Source organism: Hypanus sabinus, chromosome 7, assembly GCF_030144855.1.
Source record: "Hypanus sabinus isolate sHypSab1 chromosome 7, sHypSab1.hap1, whole genome shotgun sequence".
Classification (NCBI taxonomy): Eukaryota; Metazoa; Chordata; class Chondrichthyes; order Myliobatiformes; family Dasyatidae; genus Hypanus; species Hypanus sabinus.
The window spans coordinates 172058951-172081897 of NC_082712.1; positions in this window are offsets into that span (position 1 = coordinate 172058951).

Sequence of the window (22947 nt, forward strand, 5' to 3'; positions counted from 1 at the left end):
GAACAGGCCCTGCCGGTGCAACGAGCCACACCGTCCAGCAACCCTCCTCCTTAATGCCAACCCAATCACAGGACAATTTACAGCGACCAACCGTCCTGCAAGCCCAAAGCAACACACACAAAATGCTGGAGGAACTTAGCAGGTCAGGCAGCATCTGTGGAAATGAATAAACAGTCGGGTTTCAGGCTCAGTCCCTTCTTCTGTACTGAAATAGAAGGGGAAAGATGCTGGAAAAAGAAGGTGGGGAGAGAGGAAGGAGGATAGTTCAAAGTTGGTAGGTCAAGCTAGGTGAGTGGGAAAGGTAGAGAGCTGGAGAGGAAGGAATTTGATAGGGGAGGAGAGTAGACCAGGTGAGAAAGGGAAGGAGGAGAGACCCAGGGAGAAGTGATAGGTAAAAGGCCAGAGGGAGGAATAGAAGAAGGGGGTGAGAAAAATTTATTTACCGGAAGAAGAAATCAATATTCGACTATTTATTCATATGCTGCCAGACCTTCTGAGCTCCTCTATCATTTTGTGTCTGTTGCTTTGGATTTCCAGCATGTGCAGACTTCCTCGTGTTTATGAAATGCTACAAATCCCTACATCCTCGGTCTGTGGGAGGAAACCGGAGCACCCGGAGGAAACCCACACGGTTCGCGGGAAGGAGCGTATAAACTTCTTATAGAGGACATCGGAAATGAACTCTGAACTCTGACGTCCTGAGCTGTAGGAGCATTGTGCCCATTTACACCAATAGATTTAGATAGGAGGATGTCCAAGTGGATAGTAAATACTGGCATGGACCAGTGGTGCTGACTGCCTTGTTTCCACACTGAGTGATATAGCACTGTGGGCTGAAGGGTCTGTTCTAGTGCTGTACTGCTCAGTGTTCTAATCAGTTATAACGTAATTCTAAAAGCAATCTAGCTGATCCGAAGAATTACAGTTACACAGCCTCAGGCATCAGCACATTCTACTTGAGGGGGGAAAACAGAGCTTGGCAGCGATATTTTTAAACACTGTGTGAGATTTTGTTATTAAACACATTCCCTTAATGAAGTATTTTAGTGCAGATCTGGCAGCTCCTTGTGTTCTCTTCTGCAGTGACTCTGGGCCTTGCTATCTGCACAGTTACAGAAGGCAGTTGCCAGCTGAAATTCCCAGCAGCTGCCATGTTAGGCAATTAAGGTGGATGTACTGTGTTTACTTCGTGTAATAATTAACCATGCAAAACCACGGAGATGCAGGCACTGATTGTTTCAATATTCAGAAAGTAATGCCACTTAATTCATTCTTGATAAAAACTGTGATGCATTTTTAAGACAGGAAGCCCAATTGTACCAAGGCTGGGGTGGGGGGGGAGGGTGGCGGGTTGGGATTTGATGTCCTCACAGTTGACCAGTTTGTTTTTCTTTTTTTTTGATGGGGGTGGAATTGATGCTGTTGTTGCCATTGCAGTTTACATTTGGGGTGATTTGTAAGTCTTTTTGTGCAAGGTGTTGGTATTGGTGTCTTTCTTTGAATGACACCATGGTTTTATTTGCTTCGTGGCTCTCTGGGGAAGGTGAATCTCAGAGTTGTATACTGTATAAATACTTTGATGATAAGTGAACCTTTGAACCATTGTTAGTGCACATCATTGGAACTTGGGAGCAAGAAGTCATCTTTCAAACCCTCAGTTCTCTTCTGCCTTCACTCAGATCCTGTTAAATTTTATGCTACATAACCTTCTCTAACCCTTAATCAATGCATCTAAATGAAAAGCCATAATCTTAGTTTTGGAATTTTCTCTTATTCCTTTATCTCAGCAGTTTGACCATAAGAGCAGAATTAGGCCATTCAGCCCATCGAGTCTGCTCTGCCATTTAATCATGGCTGACTTATTATATCCATTTCAATCCCATTCTTCTGTCTTGGTCTAAAAATATGTTCTCTTGAACGACTATGTTCCGTTTTTTTCCTTTCTCGCTATTTTGAATGCGTATGCATGTTTTTGCACCTTGGCCCCAGAGGAACGCTGTCTCGTTCAGCTGTACCTATGTATGGTTTGAATGATAATTCAACTTGACTTGATTCTTCCCGCAACATTTGACGCTGTGTTCTGTGTGGTTCTGCTGAGTCCGTGGGCATTCTATATTGGTTCAGAATGTGTGGCGACACTTGAAGGTTGACTCAGCATACTCTTGGGTGTGTGTTGTTGTTAGTGCAAAAGACACATTATATGTTTTGATACACATGTCATAAATAATCATTTTCAACCTTAATACCCACCACACTAAGAGTACATGTTTTCCCAGATTTCTCGCCTCGCTGGAGTTCTACACTCAATCTGGACCCAGAGTTTACGCCTTTACCATAGGCATAGGAGCAGAATTAGGCCATTTGGCCCATCGAGTCTGCTCCACCATCAAAAACCATGAGGATAAATCATGACTGATTTATTACCCCTCTCAGCACCATTTTCCAGCCTTCTCCCCATAACCTCTGATGCCCCTACCGATCAAGAACCTATCAACCTCCTCTCTAAGTATCCCCAATCACGTGGCTTCCACTGCTGTAAGTGGCAATGAATTCCACAGATTCACTGCCTTCTGGCTGAAGGAATTCCTGCTCAATCTTTCTTAGATAAGGGGCTCTCAACTGTTCGCAGTACATCGAGTGCAGTCTGACCAAAGCCTTAAAAAGCTTCAGCATTACATCCTTGCTTTTATATTCTGGTCGTTTCATAGTAAATGTTCCACAAGCCAACCACTCTGTGTGAAAAATGTACCTCTGACATATCACCCCCCCCTTAAGCTTTCCTGCAATCTCCCTTAAAATAATGCCCCATTCCCCCCCCAGGAAAAAAGTCTCTGACTATCCATTCAATCTATACCTCTTATCTTGCATGCCTCTATTAAGTCACTGCTCATCCTCCTTCCTCCTCGCGTAAAATCAATATAAATTCTGCCCTCAACTACTGCAGCATTGTGAAATCATTGTCTAGAGGTTACCATTGGCAATATGAGTGGATCAAACCTTACTGTGAGCTCCAGCATCCATTATTCTAATAGATGCATTAACCTATTTATTTTAAATGGAAATACTGTACAAACATTTAAGCTTTCTCCCACCAGTATTGGCAACATTAATTTCTAGCCTTTAGTGTGCTAATAGACCATTTATTTCAGAATTTTAATTGCTCTTCCTGAGCTCTTCTGTATTAATTATGTTGTCGTGGCAGGTGAGACTAAATACTCTACTAAATCGAATCTTACGCTGAGAACTGCCTTGCTTCATATTCATGGGTGTGAATAATTTTTGACAATTTAAAAGTATTCAGTCAGTTCTTTTTTTCTACACAGGTCAGGAAGCAGAATAGATGATTTGACTGATGGAAAGAAGTTACCTTTGCAAAAGGAAATAAAGTCAAACTCAAGGTCAAAGTAAATTAATTGTCTAAGTACACATACTGCCCCAATAAAGAAGTGCAATAGAATTCATTAAAAACTATATAAGAATAAAGACTGATAAACAGACAATGTACAAAAGAAGACAAATTGTCCAAATACCGTATATTAAAAAATACTGAGAACTTGAGTTGTGGAGTCCTTGGAAGTGACTCTGTAGGTTGTAGAATCAGTTCTTACCCTTCTTTGGACTCCGGTTGAGTCTAACTGGCTCATAGCCAAGAAAGCATTTGGAGCTTACCCAAAGCTGTAATGACCATAAGACCACAAGACATCGTTGCAGAATTAGGCCATTCAAACCATCGAGTCTGCTCCACCATCCCATCATGGCTAATTTATTATCTCTCTCAACCCCGTTTTCCTGCTTTTTTCCACATAACTTTTGAGACCCCCATTAATCAAGAAACTTTCAACCTCCACTTTAGATATATCCAATAACTTGGCCTCCACAGCTGTTAATGGCAACAAATTCCACAAATTCATCTCCCTCTGGCTAAAGCAATTCCTCCTCATCTCTGTTCCAAAAGAATGTCTTTGAATTCTGAGGCAGTGCCCTCTGGTCCTAGACTCCCCCACTATTGGAAATTTCCTCTCTACATTTACTCTTCCTAGGCCTTTCAATGACAGCAGCCCTTAATACACAGTCACCACTTCAGCCACACCACACACTGCCCTCCGGATGGTTGTGATAGGACACTACAAATGTACAGAACTGATAGCAGAATGAATGTATAGACACTATGAATGTAAAGATAGCCATTTTCTATATTCATAATTTCTTATATATAGTTTTATGAATAAAGTGAATTTCAAAAAATAACGTGTAACAAAAATTATTATCAGAATCAATAATGTTGACCCAGGAGTAAATATAGATCAGGGCGTGTCCTGAAATGTTTCTATTCTCTTTCTCTTGATTTAGGCTGATGTCTGGCACTGATAGTCAAATACTTTTAAACTCAATAAGGTGTTTACTATTGCCCAAGGCTTCCTTACCAGAACCATAGAAGGAGAAAACCAATGTATTGAACCTTGCCAATTTCCCTGCTTGAGAGCAAAGACTACATGGTACAGGTAGTAGCTTCTCTGAGGATCGTCTCCTTGCTGTGGCAGAAAAGGCTTGTGGGCTGTTGAGGTCCCCACAGCGATGTCATCTGGCTCTTAGCTCCTGGCAAGGTCACTGTCGCCGGTAAGGTCAAGGAGGGGGCTCCAGACGAAGGGTAATCTACCCTAGGCCTCACAGGTGGAGCTGGTGGAGGATGATGGCACATCACAATGGCAGTGAAGGTGGAGGAAATGTGAAGAGTCCCCAGTGATCGTGCATTCCATGCCACTGGAGCCTGACCCCTATCTATCAAGGTCTATATGGTGTCTGCCCATGAATCAGCCAGCCTGCGGCAGACAAGGGTAATCACATGAAGGGAAGAACCCCCGAGTAGGCCATCATACTCAACTTATACTCGCACTACAGGTAGTACATTGAAATTGATCAAGATTCAGAAAGGCACTGTATAAATGCAGTGTTTCTTTTCTGTCAAGGTCACGGTCTCAGAATTAGAGCCTGACATGTAGACATTTCTTCACTTCGAGTGTAGCGAGTCATTGCCGTCCTTTGTTTTATATGAAGGGTCAGTAGCTTCAAGCCTGAGAATGGACAATTCTTTGGGGATCGAGTGATGTAGAGGAGGAACAGCGTTGAATTAGACTGCTTAATTGTTATTTTATTTGCAGTTTAACAAATTGCCTGCTTGTATTTTTATGACTGCTTATACACATGTAACTGTTTAAACTGTTTCCTAGTGGCCACAGTATGTATAGGCATTTGTTCACGATGTCCCTAGTGGTTACACTTGTGTGATTCTGGAAAGCTCTGGAAGCTTCTCTGGTGCTGCATTATTTGAATAGGGGTCATCTGAATGGAGTAAGATCATAAGACAGAGAAGCAGAACTAAGCCATTTGGCCCATTAAAACTGATTTTTAGATTTTCACCCAGTTTAGAAAACAGTCCTGTTCCAAAACCGACCGCTGGCAGCCAACCAGAAAAGGATTCTTTTATTCCCACTGGCTGCCTTCTACCACTCAGCCAATGCTCTAACCATGCCAGTACCTTCACTGTAATACCATGGCCTCTTAACTTGGTAGGCAGCCTCATATGTGGCACCTTGTCAAAGGCCTTCTGAAAGTCCAAATGTATAACATCCACTGTGTCCCTTTTATCTATCCTACATGCAATCTTCTCAAAGAATTCCAACAGGTTTGTCAAGCAAGATTTTCCCTTAAGGAAACCATGCAGACTTTGTCCTATCTGTCCTATATCACCAAGTACAGTACTCTATAATCTCATCCTTAACAATCGACTCCAACATCTTACTGAGGTCAGCCTAACTGATCTATAATTTCCTTTCTGCTGCCTTCCTCTTATCTTAAAGAGCGGAGTAACATTTTCAGCTTTTCAGTCCTCCAGAACCATGTCAGAGTCCAATGATTCTTGAAAGAGCATTTCTAAAGTCTCCACAATCTCTACCGCTACCTCTTTCAGAACCCCCGGGTGCAGTTCCTCTAGCCCAGGTGACTTATGTACCCTAAGGTCTTTCAGCTTTTTGAGCACCTTCTCCCTTGTAATAGTAACTGCACTCACTTCTCTGCCCTCACACCCTTCAACACCTGGCACACTGCTAGTGTCTTCCACAGTGAAGACTGATGCAAAATACTCATTTAGCTCATCTGCCATCTCCTTGTTCCCTATTATTATTTCTCCAGCCTCATTTTCTAGCAGTCCTATATCCACTCTCATCTCTCTTTTATTTCTTACATACTTAAAAAAACTATCCTGCGCCTTCCTTATTTTCCCCAGAACTCACACCATTGCTGCTCTGATGTCATCCATGCCATCATCTCCTTCCAACTTACTTTGGCCAACTCCTCTCTCATACCACTGTAATTTCCTTAAATCCACTGAAATACTGCTACTTCAGACTTCACTTTGTCTCCATCAAATTTTGTTGAACTTAATCATATTTTGGTCTCTGCCTCCAAAAGGTTCTTTTAACTTAAGCTCTCTAATCAGCTCCAGTTCATTACTTAACACCTAAACCAGTCTAGCTGATCCCCTAGTAAGATCAAGGACATACTGCTCTAAAAAACCATCTCTTAGGCATTCAGCAAACTCATTCCCTAGAGATCCATTACCATTCTAATTTTCCCAATCGACTTGCATGTTGAAATTTCCCATGACTATCACAACATTGCCCTTTTGACACACCTTTTCTATTTCCTGTTGTAATCTGTGATCCACATCCCAGCTACTGTTGTGAGGGCTGTAAATAACTGCTATCAGGGTCCTTTTACCCTTGCAGTTTCTAAACTCAACCCACAAGGATTCAACATCTTCCAATCCTATGTCACATCTTTCTGCTGATTTGATACCATTCTTTACCAGCAGAGCCTCTGCCTGCCTTCCTGTCCCTCCAAAACAATGTGTAACCACGGACATTCAGCTCCCAACTACAACCATCATTCAGCCACAATTCAATGATGGCCACAACATCATACCTGACAATCTGTAATAGTGCAACAAGATCATCCACTTTATTTCTTGTATACCGTGCAATGAGATATAACACTCTGAGTACTGTATTTGCTACCCTTTTTGATTCTGCATCTCTAATGCATTGATACTCACCCTGATGGGTGCAATTTTGTCCAATCATCTGCCTGCCCTTCCTGACAGTCTGACTGCTATCTTTGCTTTCTTACCTTCCATCCTATCCTGTGTCTCTTCACTCCGGTTCCCATCCCCCTGCCAAATTAGTTTAAACCCTCCCCAACAGCTCTAACAAAATGCCCATGAGAATATTGGTGCCCCTTGGGTTCAGGTGCAACCCTTCACTTTTGTACAGGTCATACTTCCCCCGGAAGAGATCCCAATGATCCAAGAACCTGAAGCCCTGCACCTGCACCATCTTCTCAACCAATCTGCCAAATCATCCTGTTTCTATCCTCACTGGTGCATGGCACAGGCAGTAATCCAGAAATTACCACCCTGGTTTTCCACCTGGCTTTCTGAATTCTCTTTTCAGGAACTCTTGGCTCTTCCTTCCTATGTCATTTGTACTAATATGTACCAAGACATCTGGCTGCTCTCCCTGCCCTCCAAAATGCCGTGGACGAGATCCAAAATGTCCCTGCCCCTGTGACCTGGGAGGCAACATACCATTCAGGTGTCCCGTTCATGTCCACAGATCCTTCTGTCTGTTCCCCTGACTATTCAGTTCCCTATCACTACTGCTCCCCTCTTCTCCCTCTTTCCCTTCTGCACCATGGTCCCATGCTCAGTGCCAGTAACCTGGTCTTCATCCCTGGGAGGTCATCCCCGCAAAAATATCCTGAACAGTATGCTTATTATTGGGGGGAATAGCCACAGGGGTACTCTGTGCTAACTGCCTATTCACATTCCCATTTCTCCTGACATTCACCCATCTACTCACCTCCTGCTGTAGATCACTGGTATACATCATGAAGTTTGTTGTTTGCCGCACATTGCAATACATCATAATAAAATAACTGTAAATTATAATAAGAAGTATATACAAAAAATTAAAGCAAGTACGTAAAAGTATTGCAAAAGCAGAGCAAACAAAGTGAGATAGTATTCATGGGTTCATTGTCCATTCAGATGGTGGTGGGGAAGAAGCTGTTCCTGAAAACCTGAATACATGTCTTCAACCCTGTTAGTCCTGACGAAGGGTCTCGGCCCGAAACGTCGACAGTGCTTCTCCATATAGATGCTGCCTGGCCTGCTGTGTTCCACCGCATGTTGTGTGTGTTGCTGTTTAAATTTCCAGCATTTGTAGATTTCCTTGTGTTTGCTACATGTCTTCAAGCTCTTGTACCTCTTCCTTGACAGTAGCAAGGAGAAGCGGGTGATGGGGGTCCTTCATGATGGATGCCACCTTTTTGAGACATTGCCTTTTGAAGAAGCCCTCGGTGTTTGAGTGGCTGGTGCCCATGGTGGAGTCAGCTCAGTTTACAACTTCATGTAGCTTTTTCCTAATTCTGTGCAGTGGCCCCTCCATGCCAGATGGTAATCCAACCAGTTAGAATGCCCTCCGCAGGAGGAAAGGTCGGTGAAAATGTAGCTGGGTCACAGAACGACCGCGATCCATGCTTCAAGATAATGTATAGCAAAATCCAGAAGATGAAACCTGAATCCCAAAACTACAGCAAATTTGTTCGTGGATGGTATCCTGACTGGTTGCATCAAGATCTAGGATGGAATAAAACCATAAGACACAAGAGCAGAATTAGGCCATTTGGCCCATTGAGTCTGCTCTGTTATTCCAACATGGCTGATGCATTTTTCCTCTCGGCCCCAATCTCCTGCCTTCTCCCTGTATCCCTTCATCCCCGACTAATCAAGAATCAAGAATGTTGAAACACATAGAAACATAGAAAATAGGTGCAGGAGTAGGCCATTCGGCCCTTCGAGCCTGCACCGCCATTCGGTATGATCATGGCTGATCATCCAACTCAGAACCCTGTACCTGCTTTCTCTCCATAACCCCTGATCCCTTTAGCCACAAGGGCCATATCTAACTTCCTCTTAAATATAGCCAATGAACCGGCGTCAACTGTTTCCAGTGGCAGAGAATTCCACAGATTTACCACTCTCTGTGTGAAGAAGTTTTTCCTCATCTTGGTCCTAAAAGGTTTCCCCTTTATGCGTAAACTGTGACCCCTCGTTCTGTACTTCCCCAACATTGGAAACAATCTTCCTGCATCTAGCCTGTCCAATCCCTTTAGAATTTTATGCGTTTCAATAAGAACCCCCCTCAGTCTTCTAAATTCCAGTGAGTATAAGATTGGATTATAACACAGATTGGATTCAGTCCAATACATAAAGGGAACACTCCACCACACCATTAGAAGTATTTAAAGAAGCTGTTGCCTCAGAAAAGCAACATCCACCATCAGTGATTCCAACCATCCTGGTCATGTCATCTTCTTGCAGTTGCCATTGGGCAGGAGGTACAGAAACCTGAAGTCTGAGGAAACAAGAACAGGTGCTTCCCTTCAACCATTCGGTTCCGGAACCAATCTGCACTTTTCTAATCACAACCTCACTATTTCAACACTATGAACACTTTGACCAGTTTACACTTCAATCAATTTTGCTTATTGTTTGTTATAATTATATTCTTACTCGTGTAATAATAATTTATCTTTAAATTAGAGTCGTAGAGTGATACAATGAAGAAACAGGCACTTCAGCCCATCTAGTCCATGCCTGCCTGGTGTTGCACCTAATTTCATCGACCTGCACCCAGACCATAACCCTCCATATCCCTCCCATCCATGTACCAATCCAAACTTCTCTTAAATATTATATTGGTGACTCCTTTGCTTGCATCTTTGGAAACAGCTCTATTTCCATCTTTAATATCTTTATTTTTCTGTCTCAGGGTTCTTTTGAAAACCCTGACCTGGAGTTACATGCTTTCTGCGGTTACTTGCGGGAATGGGACTCACTCTTGGTGTTTCATAAACGGCCGTTGTTGTTCAGCACGCCAAGGGCTCAGCCAAAGTGTCCAGCTCAGATCTGGAAGCCTAGGATCTCAGGGCTGTGGAGACGAGCGGATCGAAGGTCGATGTCATGACAGGAGACCCATGTGTCATCAGAGGAGTTGGAATATCTGTGACTGTGTGTGGCTGTGATGACCTGTGTGTCATCAGGGGAGTCGGAATATCTGTGGCTGTGTGCCCAGGGACTGATCTTAGGGCACAGAGTTCAAAAAAAGCAACGTGGCAGACTTTTAACATTGTAAACCAGCGAATTGTTTGTTATGTCTGCCCGCTCACTGTAAAAACGGAGATACCTCTTAATCTCCTTTATTAGGGAGAGAGTCACAACCACGATTTGGCAGCACAGTAGATATGGCAATAGCACTCATGAATATGCTCATGTGAGCTAATTATTTTTTCACCATGATAGTATTTAACTCCATTCATTCCGTCGTAGTATTTATCGAGACTTGGACACAGCAATGCTTCGCTGCTTGTTTGCATTTGGCCTTGCCAGAGAAATTGGACTGTCGAGTCAGCTGACTCTGAAGGCTAGTTGTATTCATTTTATTCTTAGTTGTTCTTCTTAGCCACAGTGTAGGCTTCATTTTCCACTTGAGAGTTTTACTTAACAGCTCTGTTTGGCCTAGTATTTATTGTTTTCTTTTCGCTTTAACACTGCTCGCATTAAAGTCTGTAAACTATCAACCTGCTTCAGTGTCTCTCTCTCTGCACTTTGTCCATATCTGAACCCGGTGGCAGCAAGTCTCAACCACACAAAGATGGACCAGCAGAGAGAGAGAGCAGCTGACCTCAGCCATGAGATTCATTGGTCAGAGTGATTCATCGAGACAACAATGTTCCGTTGGAATCCTATGTATAAACTCTTGTTTCTGTCTCCAGCATGACAGAAGGATCTTGCCAATAATGGACCCAGCGAAGTTTGAACAGTGATGTTTTGACATTGATGGCTTGAGGAGAGGGTGCCTTTATTCTCCATGCATGCCCTGACTTCACATTCCAAGAGTCCCAAGTCTACATTCTAAGCTTCTCTACTCTACATTGAGTTTCTCTGGTATCTATTCCAAGTTTTTAAAGTCACAAGTATGCAGGTTCCCAGCATTGTGGTATCATGACTCAGGTCTGCATAACAAATGAATGCTTCAAGCAAGCTTATCAATTGATTCAACAGATCGTCATTCAAGTTGATAGTGTAAATTCTGGAATTTACAAAAGCTGATCCCTGGCTAGAGTGTGCAAATACACAAGTAAAGAAACCCTGTCAAGAGTATTTTTAGCCTCTTGATGAAAGTCATGGTACAGACTGGGAAAAATGAACTTTTATGTAACAAATTAAAAGGTTCTACAGAGAACCAGTTTAGCGATGAAAGAAACCTGTCTATGCTGTCTTGGTCTGTAAAATTGAGACTATATCCTAATTGGCTCTGGAAAAAATTGTGAAAGATAAAACACTGAGCAAGGTTTGAAAAGGTCCCTTTAGGTTTCAAGTTTTATGTTTTCAAGGTTTTCCAAAGACTTTTCTCTATGTTCCCAAGGTTTTTATTTTTCCAATCGTTTCCAAGGCTTATTCAATATGTATAGGGTTTCTCAATGTCCTCCCCATCTCGAGGACTCCCAAGCCTCCCTCTTGGCCCCGCCTAAGGCTTCTTGATCTCAGTCTGTTGGGGTTCCCCGGTCTCTCAGTCTCTCTGGATCCTCGAGTCTCCCTCTCTCCCTCCCAAGTTCACCATGCCTCCCTCTCGTTCCCCAAGCCTCTCAGTCTCTCTGGATCCTCGAGTCTCCCTCCCTCACAAGTTCACCATGCCTCCCTCTCATTCCCCAAGCCTCTCAGTCTCTCTGAATCCTCGAGTCTCCCTCCCTCTTGAGTTCGCCATGCCTCCCTCTCGTTCCCCAGGCCACTCAGCCTCTCTGGATCCTCGAGTCTCCCTCCCTCACAAGTTTGCCATGCCTCCCTCTCATTCCCCAGGTCTCTCAGTCTCTCTGGATCCTCGAGTCTCCCTCCCTCTCGAGTTTGCCATGCCTCCCTCTCGTTCCCCAGGCCACTCAGCCTCTCTGGATCCTCGAGTCTCCCTCCCTCACAAGTTCGCCATGCCTCCCTCTCATTCCCCAGGTCTCTCAGTCTCTCTGGATCCTCGAGTCTCCCTCCCTCTCGAGTTCGCCATGCCTCCCTCTCGTTCCCCAGGCCACTCAGCCTCTCTGGATCCTCGAGTCTCCCTCCCTCACAAGTTCGCCATGCCTCCCTCTCATTCCCCAGGTCTCTCAGTCTCTCTGGATCCTCGAGTCTCCCTCCCTCTCGAGTTCGCCATGCCTCCCTCTCGTTCCCCAGGCCTCTCAGCCTCTCTGGATCCTCGTGTCTCCCTCCCTCTCGTTCCCCAGGCCTCTCAGTCTCTCTGGATCCTCGAGTCTCCCTCCCTCTCGAGTTTGCCATGCCTCCCTCTCGTTCCCCAGGCCTCTCAGCCTCTCTGGATCCTCGAGTTTCCCTCTCTCTCGTTCCCCAGGTCTCAGTCTCTCTGGATCCTCGAGTCTCCCTCCCTCTCATTCCCCAGGCCTCTCAGTCTCTCTGGATCCTCGAGTCTCCCTCCCTCTCGTTCCCCAGGCCTCTCAGTCTCTCTGGATCCTCGAGTCTCCCTCCCTCTCGAGTTTGCCATGCCTCCCTCTCGTTCCCCAGGTCTCAGTCTCTCTGGATCCTCGAGTCTCCCTCCCTCTCGAGTTTGCCATGCCTCCCTCTCGTTCCCCAGGCCTCTCAGTCTCTCTGGATCCTCGAGTCTCCCTCCCTCTCGTTCCCCAGGTCTCTCAGTCTCTCTGGATCCTCGAGTCTCCCTCCCTCTCGTTCCCCAGGCCTCTCAGTCTCTCTGGATCCTCGAGTCTCCCTCTCTCTCGAGTTCGCCATGCCTCCCTCTTGTTCCCCAGGTCTCAGTCTCTCTGGATCCTCGAGTCTCCCTCCCTCTCGTTCCCCAGGTCTCTCAGTTTCTCTGGATCCTCGCGTCTCCCTCCCTCTCGTTCCCCAGGCCTCTCAGTCTCTCTGGATCCTCGAGTCTCCCTCCCTCCCGAGTTCGCCATGCCTCCCTCTCGTTCCCCAGGCCTCTCAGCCTCTCTGGATCCTCGAGTCTCCCTCCCTGCCGAGTTCCCCAGGCCTCTCAAGTCATTCCTGGATCTCATGTTTTCAGGTCTTCCTGAGCCATCAGGTATCAGCTATAGGAAGGTGGGGGTCCTCTAGTGACTTCTTCAGGCCTATGCAGTGCATCAGAATATTGGCTCTAAGATTTTTAGAGCAGCTGTATTGGTTAATTGTTGCTTAACAAAGGTTAGTAATAGTTTAAGAGATCCTTGTGTTTTTCTTGAGCGACTCACTCCTTGTCATGCAGTTTTCCTGATGCTTTCTGTTTAAGTTTAAGTTTATTTTGATAGGCTCAGTTATTCTGTGTTAGTTTTATTGTTGAAGTAGGTGCCCAATTAGCTCCAATCAGAGGGTCATGATTTTCAGAATGGTCTATCTCACGGTGTCACTTGGTCGAGCTACCTCTGTTAAAGCTCTTGTTTCTGTCTCTACATGGAAGTCTTTGGCTCCGATATTGGCAGTACACACCATGACACTTGTCTACCAGCATCACTGAAAGACATCTTGGACAAGTCCCTCATTCGAGACTTCCAGAGGGCGCAGGTCTGTGGCACCTCAGGAACTGCCTCTAGAGAGGGGGGGCCCTGTCACAACCACGGATTCAGCAGCGCAGTAGAAATGGCAATTGCACTCACGAATATGCACAAGTAAGAATTATTATTTAAATGTGATAGTATTTAACTCCATTCATTCCGTCATAGTATTTGTGGAGACTTGGACACAGCAACGCTTCGCTGCCTGTTTGCATTTGGCCTTGCCTGAGAAATTGGACTGTCGAGTCAACTGACTCTGAAGGCTGGCGGTATTTGTTTTATTTTTACTTGTCCTTTTCAGCCACAGTGTAGGCTTCATTTTCCATTTGAGAATTTTAGTTAATGGCCTTGTTTGGCCTAGCGTTTATTGTTTTCTTTTCCCTTTAACACTGTTTGCATTAAAGTCTGTGAACTAATGACCTGATTCAGAGTCTCTCATTCCGCACTTGGGCCATATCCCAAACCTGTTGACAGAGAGAACCCGTGGTACGTCGAATACCGGGAGAAACGCCAAGTCTTTGGGGTAACTGCAAGTCTGTGTCTTTGCTGTTGCTTTGCTCACACTTGAGTGCTCAGTGGCAGGTGCTGATGCCTTTGTTTGCCAGTGGGGGTAGGGGGGACAGTTGCTTGCTGCTGCTTACGCGTGGGAGGGGGGAGCTGCGGGGACTTTGGGGTTCTAACATTTGACTGTAGTTCATTCTTTGGGGCACTCCTCTGTTTTTGTGGTTGTGAAGAAAAGGCATCTCAAGATGTATATTGTATACATTTCTTTGACATTATATTGTACCTTTGAACTGAACGATTATCGGCCATCTCCTCTGTCAGCTTGTTCCACGTTCACAGCACACTCTGAAGGAAGATCCCACTCAGGTTCCCAGTAGATATTTCACCTTTCATCCTTAACCTATGACCTCTAGTTCCTAGCCTCAAGTAACCCAAGTAGGAATAGCCTGCAAATTTATGTTTCTCTTGTGAATGATGTATCGGTTGTTCCATGTGCTGGTGACTTGCTTCAGGTTTTTCATTGCTTCTGTGCATATGACAATAAGCTCGACTTTGACTTTGACTTTAATAGTAGGAAGCTCTTTATGAAGCGGGTAGAGACAAGCTGAAGCTTTCTCCTTCAATACGAAGGAGGCTTTATAAGGCACTGGTCAGACTGCACGGTGAATTGTGAGCAGTTTTGGGCTCCTTCTCTAAGAAAGGATGTGCTGGTATTGGAGAGGTTTCAGAGGAGGTTCATGAGAATGATCCCAGAAGAGAAGGAGTTAACTTATGAGGAGTGTTTGATGGCTCTGGGTCTGTACTTTCTGGAGTTATGAAGAATAAGGAGGGATCTATTGAATATTAAAATGTTCAGAGAGAGTAGATGTGGAGAGGATGCTTTCTATAGTGGGTGTGTCTAGGACCAGAGGGCACAGCCTGAGAATACAAGTACACTTAAAACAAAGGTGAGGATGAATTTTTTTAGCCAGAGGGTGGTAAATCTGTGAAACTCATTGCCGATGATTGTTGTGGAGGCCATGTCATTAGGTACAGTATATTTAAAGCAGAGGTTGATAGGTTCATGATGAATCAGGGTGTCAAAGGTTACAGGGAGAAGGTAGAAGAATGGGGTTGAGAGGGAGAATGAATCAGCCATGATGGAATAGCAGAGAAGAAAGTGTAGTGAATAGCCTAATTCTGCTCCTAAGTTTTATGATCTTATATTGACTTTTTCCCTGGGTGGAAATGGTTTATACAAGGGAACATAATTTTAATTTGATTGGAGGAAAGTATAGGCGATGTCAAGGGCAAACTGTTTACACAGAGAATGGTGGGTGGGTGGAATGCCCTTCCAGGAGTAATGATAGAGGCAGAGTCACTGGGGGCATTTAAAAAGCTGTTAGATAGGCACATGGATGACAGAAAAATGGAGGGCTTCGTGGGAGGAAAGGGTTGGATTAATCTCAGCAGGTTAAAAAGTCATCACAACATCATGGCCAAGGGACCTATATTCTCTTGTGCTCTGTGTTCTATGAAGTAACTTTTGTTTCCACAGCCAATTATGAATTATGAAAACACCTTACAGAAATAAAGCAAGTTGTTATATAGTGAATGAACAAATGGAGTACAGTGAAATCAAATCTTTGATTAGGAATGATATATTTCCAATGTTACAAATCCAGAGTATGTTATAAATTATTGACTCCTTAAATCTATGGAAAATGCCCCATAATCTTAGCCTACAGATGGACCGAGCTGACATGGACCTTTGAGAATTCACCATTGTTCAGGTTGTTACATTAAACTTGATTTCATTCTCCAATAGATGGCAGTGCAGAATGTACAAATGTCTGTAAGTGCCACAACTCTAAACACAGCCACTGGATCAACCTTCGAACATGCCTACTGCAATTTCCAGTGAAAATTATTTTTATTTTCTCCAGCAACAAAAGTTACAAGAATAACGTTGATAAATCAAATGAGATGCTCACTTAATTTAATCTTGGTTCACCCAGATTAAATCTCATAGTATGAGGAGACTTGGTATGTCACTAAAGACTCGAGCAAATTTCTATGGATGTGCCATGGAAAGCATTCTAACGGGTTGCATCAGCATCTGGTACGGAAGGGCCACTGCACAGGATCAGAAAAAGCTGTAGAAGGTTGTAAACTCAGTCAGCTCCATCATGGGCAGAAGCCTCCCCACCATCGAGGATATCTTCAAAAAGTGATGCCTCGAAAAGACGCCATCCATCATTAAGGACCCCCATCACCCAGGACATGCCGTCTTCTCATTCCTACCATCAGAAAGAAGGTACAGGCGCCTGAAGACACACACTCAGCATTTTAAGAATGGCTTCTTCCCCCCTGCCATCAATTTCTCAATGGACAGTGAATCCATGAACACTACCTCACTATTTTTGTTCTTTTTGCACAACTTATATAAATATTTATTTGTTTGTTTGTTACTGTAATCTGTAATGTATTTTATGTATTGCATTGTACTGCTGCCGCAAAAACAACAAATTTCATGACGTACATCAGTGATCTTAAACAAACTTCTGATTCTGACCATTTGAGGTCACTCTTGAACCGACCTCCAAGGTACCGCGTGCACCACTGTCAGTCAGACATGCAAGGCAATTTGTAGGTTGTGTTTCTATTTCCATAACTCAGAATGACTAAATCCTGATTAATGAAGCTGTTGTTTAGAACTTGCAATGCTCCTGAGTATTGCATGCTGCTGAGAAGCCATTTCCATTCTTCACTATGGTCAATGGCGCTTGACGTGAAGATGGGTCCCACATGCTGGCTGCAGCCACAGCAACTATCTGACATACTGCTCTGTGCAGAAGTCTTAGACACACAGGTATATAGCTAGAGGGCCTAAGACTTTTGCACAGTACTCTAGTAATTTTATGTATTGCACATTACTGCTGCCACAAAAAGAAAACAAATTTCATGACGTATATGAGTGATGATAAAGCTGATTCTGACATGGGTCTCTATTGTGGACTGAGTGGGAAGGGGGCAGGGAGAGGGGGATCATGGTTGAGAAAAGGGGAAGGGAGAGGGGAGGGAGGGGGAAGCAACAGAGGGACATTCTACAACGATCAATAAACCAATCGTTTGGAATCAAATGACCTTGCCTGGCGTCTCAGGGCTGGGTGTGTCCACACCAGTGTCATTCACCACCCAGGCACTCATTCACTGCCTCCTGTCCCACATCCCTCCCACGGCACTCCAACCTCGCCATTCCCAACATCCTTTGCTCCCACCAGGTTTACAAGCTCGCTCTCCACTGTACGTTGACAAATACAGTACTGTGCAAAGGTCTTAGACACCCTAGCTACATATACTATATGTGCCTCAGGCTTCTGCACAACACTGTACAGTACTCCAAATGATTATTATCCCCACACCTTCCTCCAACTAGCCCAACCCTCCACACCCCTACAGCACTACTTTATCATTTCCTGTCCATTCCCTTTTGTACAGACACTCCTGTGCCTAGCATCACTTTATGTGCAATCAATCTATGCATATAAACCATCTTATGTATTCATCTTTATTGTGTTTTTATTATTGTGTTCTTTCTTCTATTGTGTTTTTTTTTTGCGCTGCATCGAAGCCGAAATAACAATTATTTTGTTCTCCTTTACACTTGTGTACTGGAAATGACATTAAACAATTGTAAATATCTTAACCATATAACAATTACAGCACAGAAACAGGCCATCTCGGCCCTTCTAGTCCATGCCGACGCTTACTCTCACCTAGTCCCACTGGCCCGCACTCAGCCCATAACCCTCCATTCCTTTCCTGTCCATATACCTATCCAATTTTACTTTAAATGGCAATAACGAACCTGCCTCTACCACTTTTACTGGAAGCTCATTCCACACAGCTACCACTCTCTGAGTAGCAATTCCCCCTCGTGTTACCCTTAAACTTTTGCCCCCAACTCTCAAATCATGTCTCGAATTTGATCTTGATCATGATCTTGAACCTTGAACCTTGAATCCATCAGGTTCAGGAAGAGATATTACCCTACAACCTGAACCAGGGTAGAGAACTCCACTCACCTCACTGTCCTCACCTCACAGTCACTTTCAGGGACTCTACCACTCATGTTCTCCGTATTATTTATTTCCTTTTTTAATTATTTACACAATTTCTCTTCTTATGCACTTTGATTCTTGTCCATTATTTTATTTAGCAATACAGCACAGAGTAGGCCTTTCAAGCCAAGGCACATAATCCACGACAAGCCAATTAACCCTAAACTAATCACAGGTCTATTTACAAGGATCAATTAACTGACTCAGTAGGTCTTCAGACTGTGGGAGAAAACCAGAGCACCTGGAGAAAACCCAGGCATTCCATGGGGAGGATGCACAGAGACATCAATCCGCCAACTCAAATCCATTTAAACAAAAATCGGAAGGAGACAATATTAATTAACTCAAATCAGATGATAGTAGTGGGCAAATGAACCCCACCTTTTCTCAAAATCAAATCGAGGATCAAAAGTTCGACTTTTGATTTTCTCCAAACTAAGACATAGCAACACCTGAGAGAACCATTGTATCAAAGTAGGAGCAGAAACATCTTTCCATTTCAACAGAATTTCAAGGTCTCGGCCCGAAACATCGACGGTGCTTCTCCTTATAGATGTTGCCTGGCCTGCTGCGTTCCACCAGCATTTTGTGTGTGTAAGGTAATGAATGCAAATTACGTGTTGGTCTGATAGAGAAATATCATGAATATATTGAATATACCATGAATATACCAAACAAAACTGTCAATTTATTAGATTGTGAATTAATTTTTAAAACTTTAGAAATTGTAGATAAAATAGATTTCCAAAAATGTTTCAATACAAAACATGACCAAAACATGTGCCTCTTATCATCTTGTCCACCTCTAGCAAGTCACCTCTCATCCTCCTTCCTTCTATTGTAAAATCAATATAAACTCTGCTCTAGGTTCTCCCTATAAACTTTGATTCCCTTACTAATCATGAACCTATCAATGTCTGCTTTAATTATACCCAATGACTTAGCCTCTACAGCCATCTGTGGCAATGAATTGCACCAATTCACCACCCCCTAGCTAAAGAAATTGCTCCTCATCTCTTTTCAAAAGGAATGTCCATGTATTCTGAGGATATGCTTTCTAATCTTGGACTCTCCTGCTACGGGAAACATCCTCTCCACATCCACTCTCTCTTGGCTTTTCAATATTTGATAGGTTTTATATGCCAAGAGTATCTTTCTACCTTTGAATTACACTCAGTGGCCACTTTATTAGATCCACTTGTACAACTATTTGGTAATGCAAATATCTAATCAGCCAATCATCTGGCAGCAACTCAGTGCATAAAAACATCCAGACATAGTCAAGAGGTTCATTTCTTGTTCAGACCAAGCATCAGAATGGGGAAGAAATGTAATCTTAGTGACTTTGACTTTGGAATGATTGTTGATGCCAGACAGGGTGGTTTGCATATCTCAGAAACTGCTAATCTCCCGGTTTATTCACACAGAAGTCTCTCGAGTTTACAGAGAAAGTTGCAAAAAACAAAGAAACACCGAGTGAGCGGCAGTTCTGTGGGTGAAAATGCCTTGTTAATGAAAGAGATGAGAGGAGAACGGCCAGACTGGTTCAAGCTGACAGGAAGGCGACAGTAACTCAACTAACCACACATTACAACAGTGGTGTACAGAAGAGTATCTATGAACACACAACACATCAACCCTTGAAGTGGGCTACAGCAACAGAAGACAATGAATGTACACTCAGCGGCCACTTTATTAGGTACAGGACATTCCTAATAACGTGGCCACTGAGTGTATCTCCCTCTTTGCTATTTAATCACTCATTCCTTCCAACTCAGATAGAAGGACTTGTATATAACACCACATCTTTTAAGGCACTCAAAAACACTTCAAGTGTAATCTCTGTTAAAGTGCAGGGGAGATGCCACAACCTGCCACATACAGCCTTATGAAAATGACCATATATTCTGGTTCATGGAACTTTACTGAGGGATGTCTTTAGCAGGAGACATAATAAACAATTTCTCTGCTGTCGCAGAAAAGCAGCAGCTGTCATCAGGGACCCCACCACCCAGGCCAGGCTCTCTTCTCACTGCTGACATCAGTAGTAAGGTAGAGGAGCCTCAGGACTCACACCACCAGGTTCAGGAACAGACCCCTCAACCATCAGACTCTTCAACAAAAGGGAATAACTTCACTAAACTTCACTCGCTCCCCTCATTGAAATGTTCCCACAACCAACAGACTCACATTCAAGGACTCATCATCTCATGTTCTGATATTTATTGCTTAATTATTAATTTTTATTATTCTGGGTTTTTTGTATTTACTGTGAATGCCCACAAGAAAATGAATCTCAGGATTGCATATGGTGACGTCTATGTCCTTTGATAATAAAGTTAGGTTGAACTTTGGACTGTTGCTCTTCATTGAACACCTTAGTACATTAGGGGGGCAGAGTAGCATAACACCATCTGCAAGATCGAGGTTCAGTTCCTGCTTCTGTCCCTGAGGAGCTTGTATCTTCTCCCTGTGAACTTGTAGAATTCCTCTTTGTGCTCCGGTTTCCTTCCACATTCCAAAGGCCTACATTTTAGGGTTAGTAACTTTATTAATGCTATGTTGGTGCTTGATGTTTGGTAACACTTGCAGGCTGCCCCCAGCACATCCTTGGATTGTGTTGGTTGCTTACGCAAATGACACTTTTCATTGTATATTTTGATTATTTGATGTATACAAGACAAATAAAGTTAATCTTTCTTTATCTTTTAGTGCAGTGGTACTTCTGCACATGTTTCTGAAGCCAGAACCCTGTGACTCCAAAAGTCTACCATTTGAGACATACCTGGCACTATAGGTTCTGTCATCAGTTCTCGTTTACGGTTAAACACTTCCAAACTTGAAACGTTGATTTTGGTGTGGTTGATGAACAGGTCATGAGGTGGGGGAGGGGAAAAAGAAGGGCTAATGTGGTCAGAGATAAAGGAAAAAAAACGAGAGGCGGGCGGTGCAGAGGGAAGAGGGTGCTGGAAATTCGACAAATCGATGTTGGTGCCGTTAAGTTGAAGACAGCGTTGATATATTCTGGTTACAGTGACCCATCCTCATCTCTGTTTGCCTGATTGCCGCTTTCTCATTTTGTGATCAAATCCCTCTAACATCACTCACCACCTAAATTCTGTCACCTCCTTCAGCCTCTCTTCACTTCATTTCTGCTACTTCCTCCCTGATGTTCATCTCTCTACCAATGGCAGCTCCACCTCCCATTGTTCTGGCCTGACCAGTTGGAAGTTATTTTGCAAAGCTCCCCATCTCCCAACTTCTTTATCTTCCTCTAAACCATTCCTCAACCTATTCCTTTGACAATTCCAATTAAAATATTTACATTAATTCATAAAATGGAGAAAAGAAAAATCAAACCAATTTGCTTTACTTTTTTTAAACAATATAGACAACTCTTTCAGATGGATGGTACCACACTCAATAAACCCAGCCCAGAATACAGTTGAAAAGATTCACAATCCCTTAGAATATATATTAGCGTTTTAATTTTAGATTCATATTTATCTGCTTATAAATCACACATACATCAAAACATACAGTGAAACGTGTTGCTTGCATTAACAACCAACACAAGCTGAGGATGTGCTGGGGGCAGCCCACAAGTGTTTCCACACATTCTGGTGCCAACATTCCTTGCCCACAATTTTCAGCAGAACAACAGGCAACCAACATACAACCTCAACAACAGAAAAGCTATCCCCCTTCCCACCAGCTTCACCCCCACACCCACACATACAGATGAGCCTCCAACTCCAGGACAGGTAACCTCCAGACTCGCCACTCTTTCACCTTTGGACTTTGACCTCAGGTTTTGAACTCCATCCTCAACAAATCTACACAGGATGGTCAACAGAGATGACGAACTACTCATGAGATGCTGGAGAGGGTTGGATAGTTCACTTTGGAAAGGAGAAACTTAGGAACTAAATGGTCATTTTCAATATAATGGAAGATTAGAAGAGGGGGAAAAATCCCTCTGTTGACAGGGCTAGTAGTTAGATGTTACCTGTTTAAATTGATTGACTGAAGATGCAGATACATTTTTGATTCAGAGAATTATTGGTCCACAAATCATTTATAAAGGAGTTCTGAGCAACTTAAAAGGGTTAAAGACAAATTGTAGGTTTAGTCATATCTTCACTTTCACTCTCTCTCTCTTCCATTGTCCTTCACTCTGTTTCTCTGTTCTCTCTCCCCTCCCATCCTTTTCTTTCTCTTTCCCTCTCATGCTCTCTCTCTTTCTCCCTCTCTATCCCTCTCCTTATGCTCTCACACTCTCTCCCCCCTCTCTCTGTGCACCTCCCTCTCTCTCACTCACTCTCCCCCACCCTCTCCCTCACTCCTTCTCTATCTTTCCTGTCTCTCTCTGTCTCTCTCCCCCTTCTCTCTCACTCCTCACTCCCTCTCTCCTCCCTCCCACACCCCTGCCCATACTCACTGGTCTGTGCCACCTGCATCACCGCTGTCCTCCTGTTAAACCTGGCTCTTTTACCTTCCAGCTCCTTTGTTCTTTTTTTAATATTTATTATAAATGCATCTGCCACTCTTTTGGCTCCCTGATCCAGCAACTTCCCTTGGGCTGAGATGTTAGTTTCCCTTCAATGCAGCTGGAAGATTCTGGGACAGATGTCCCATTTGCAGAGATCTCTTACCTTGCAAACTGAAACTGGGAAAT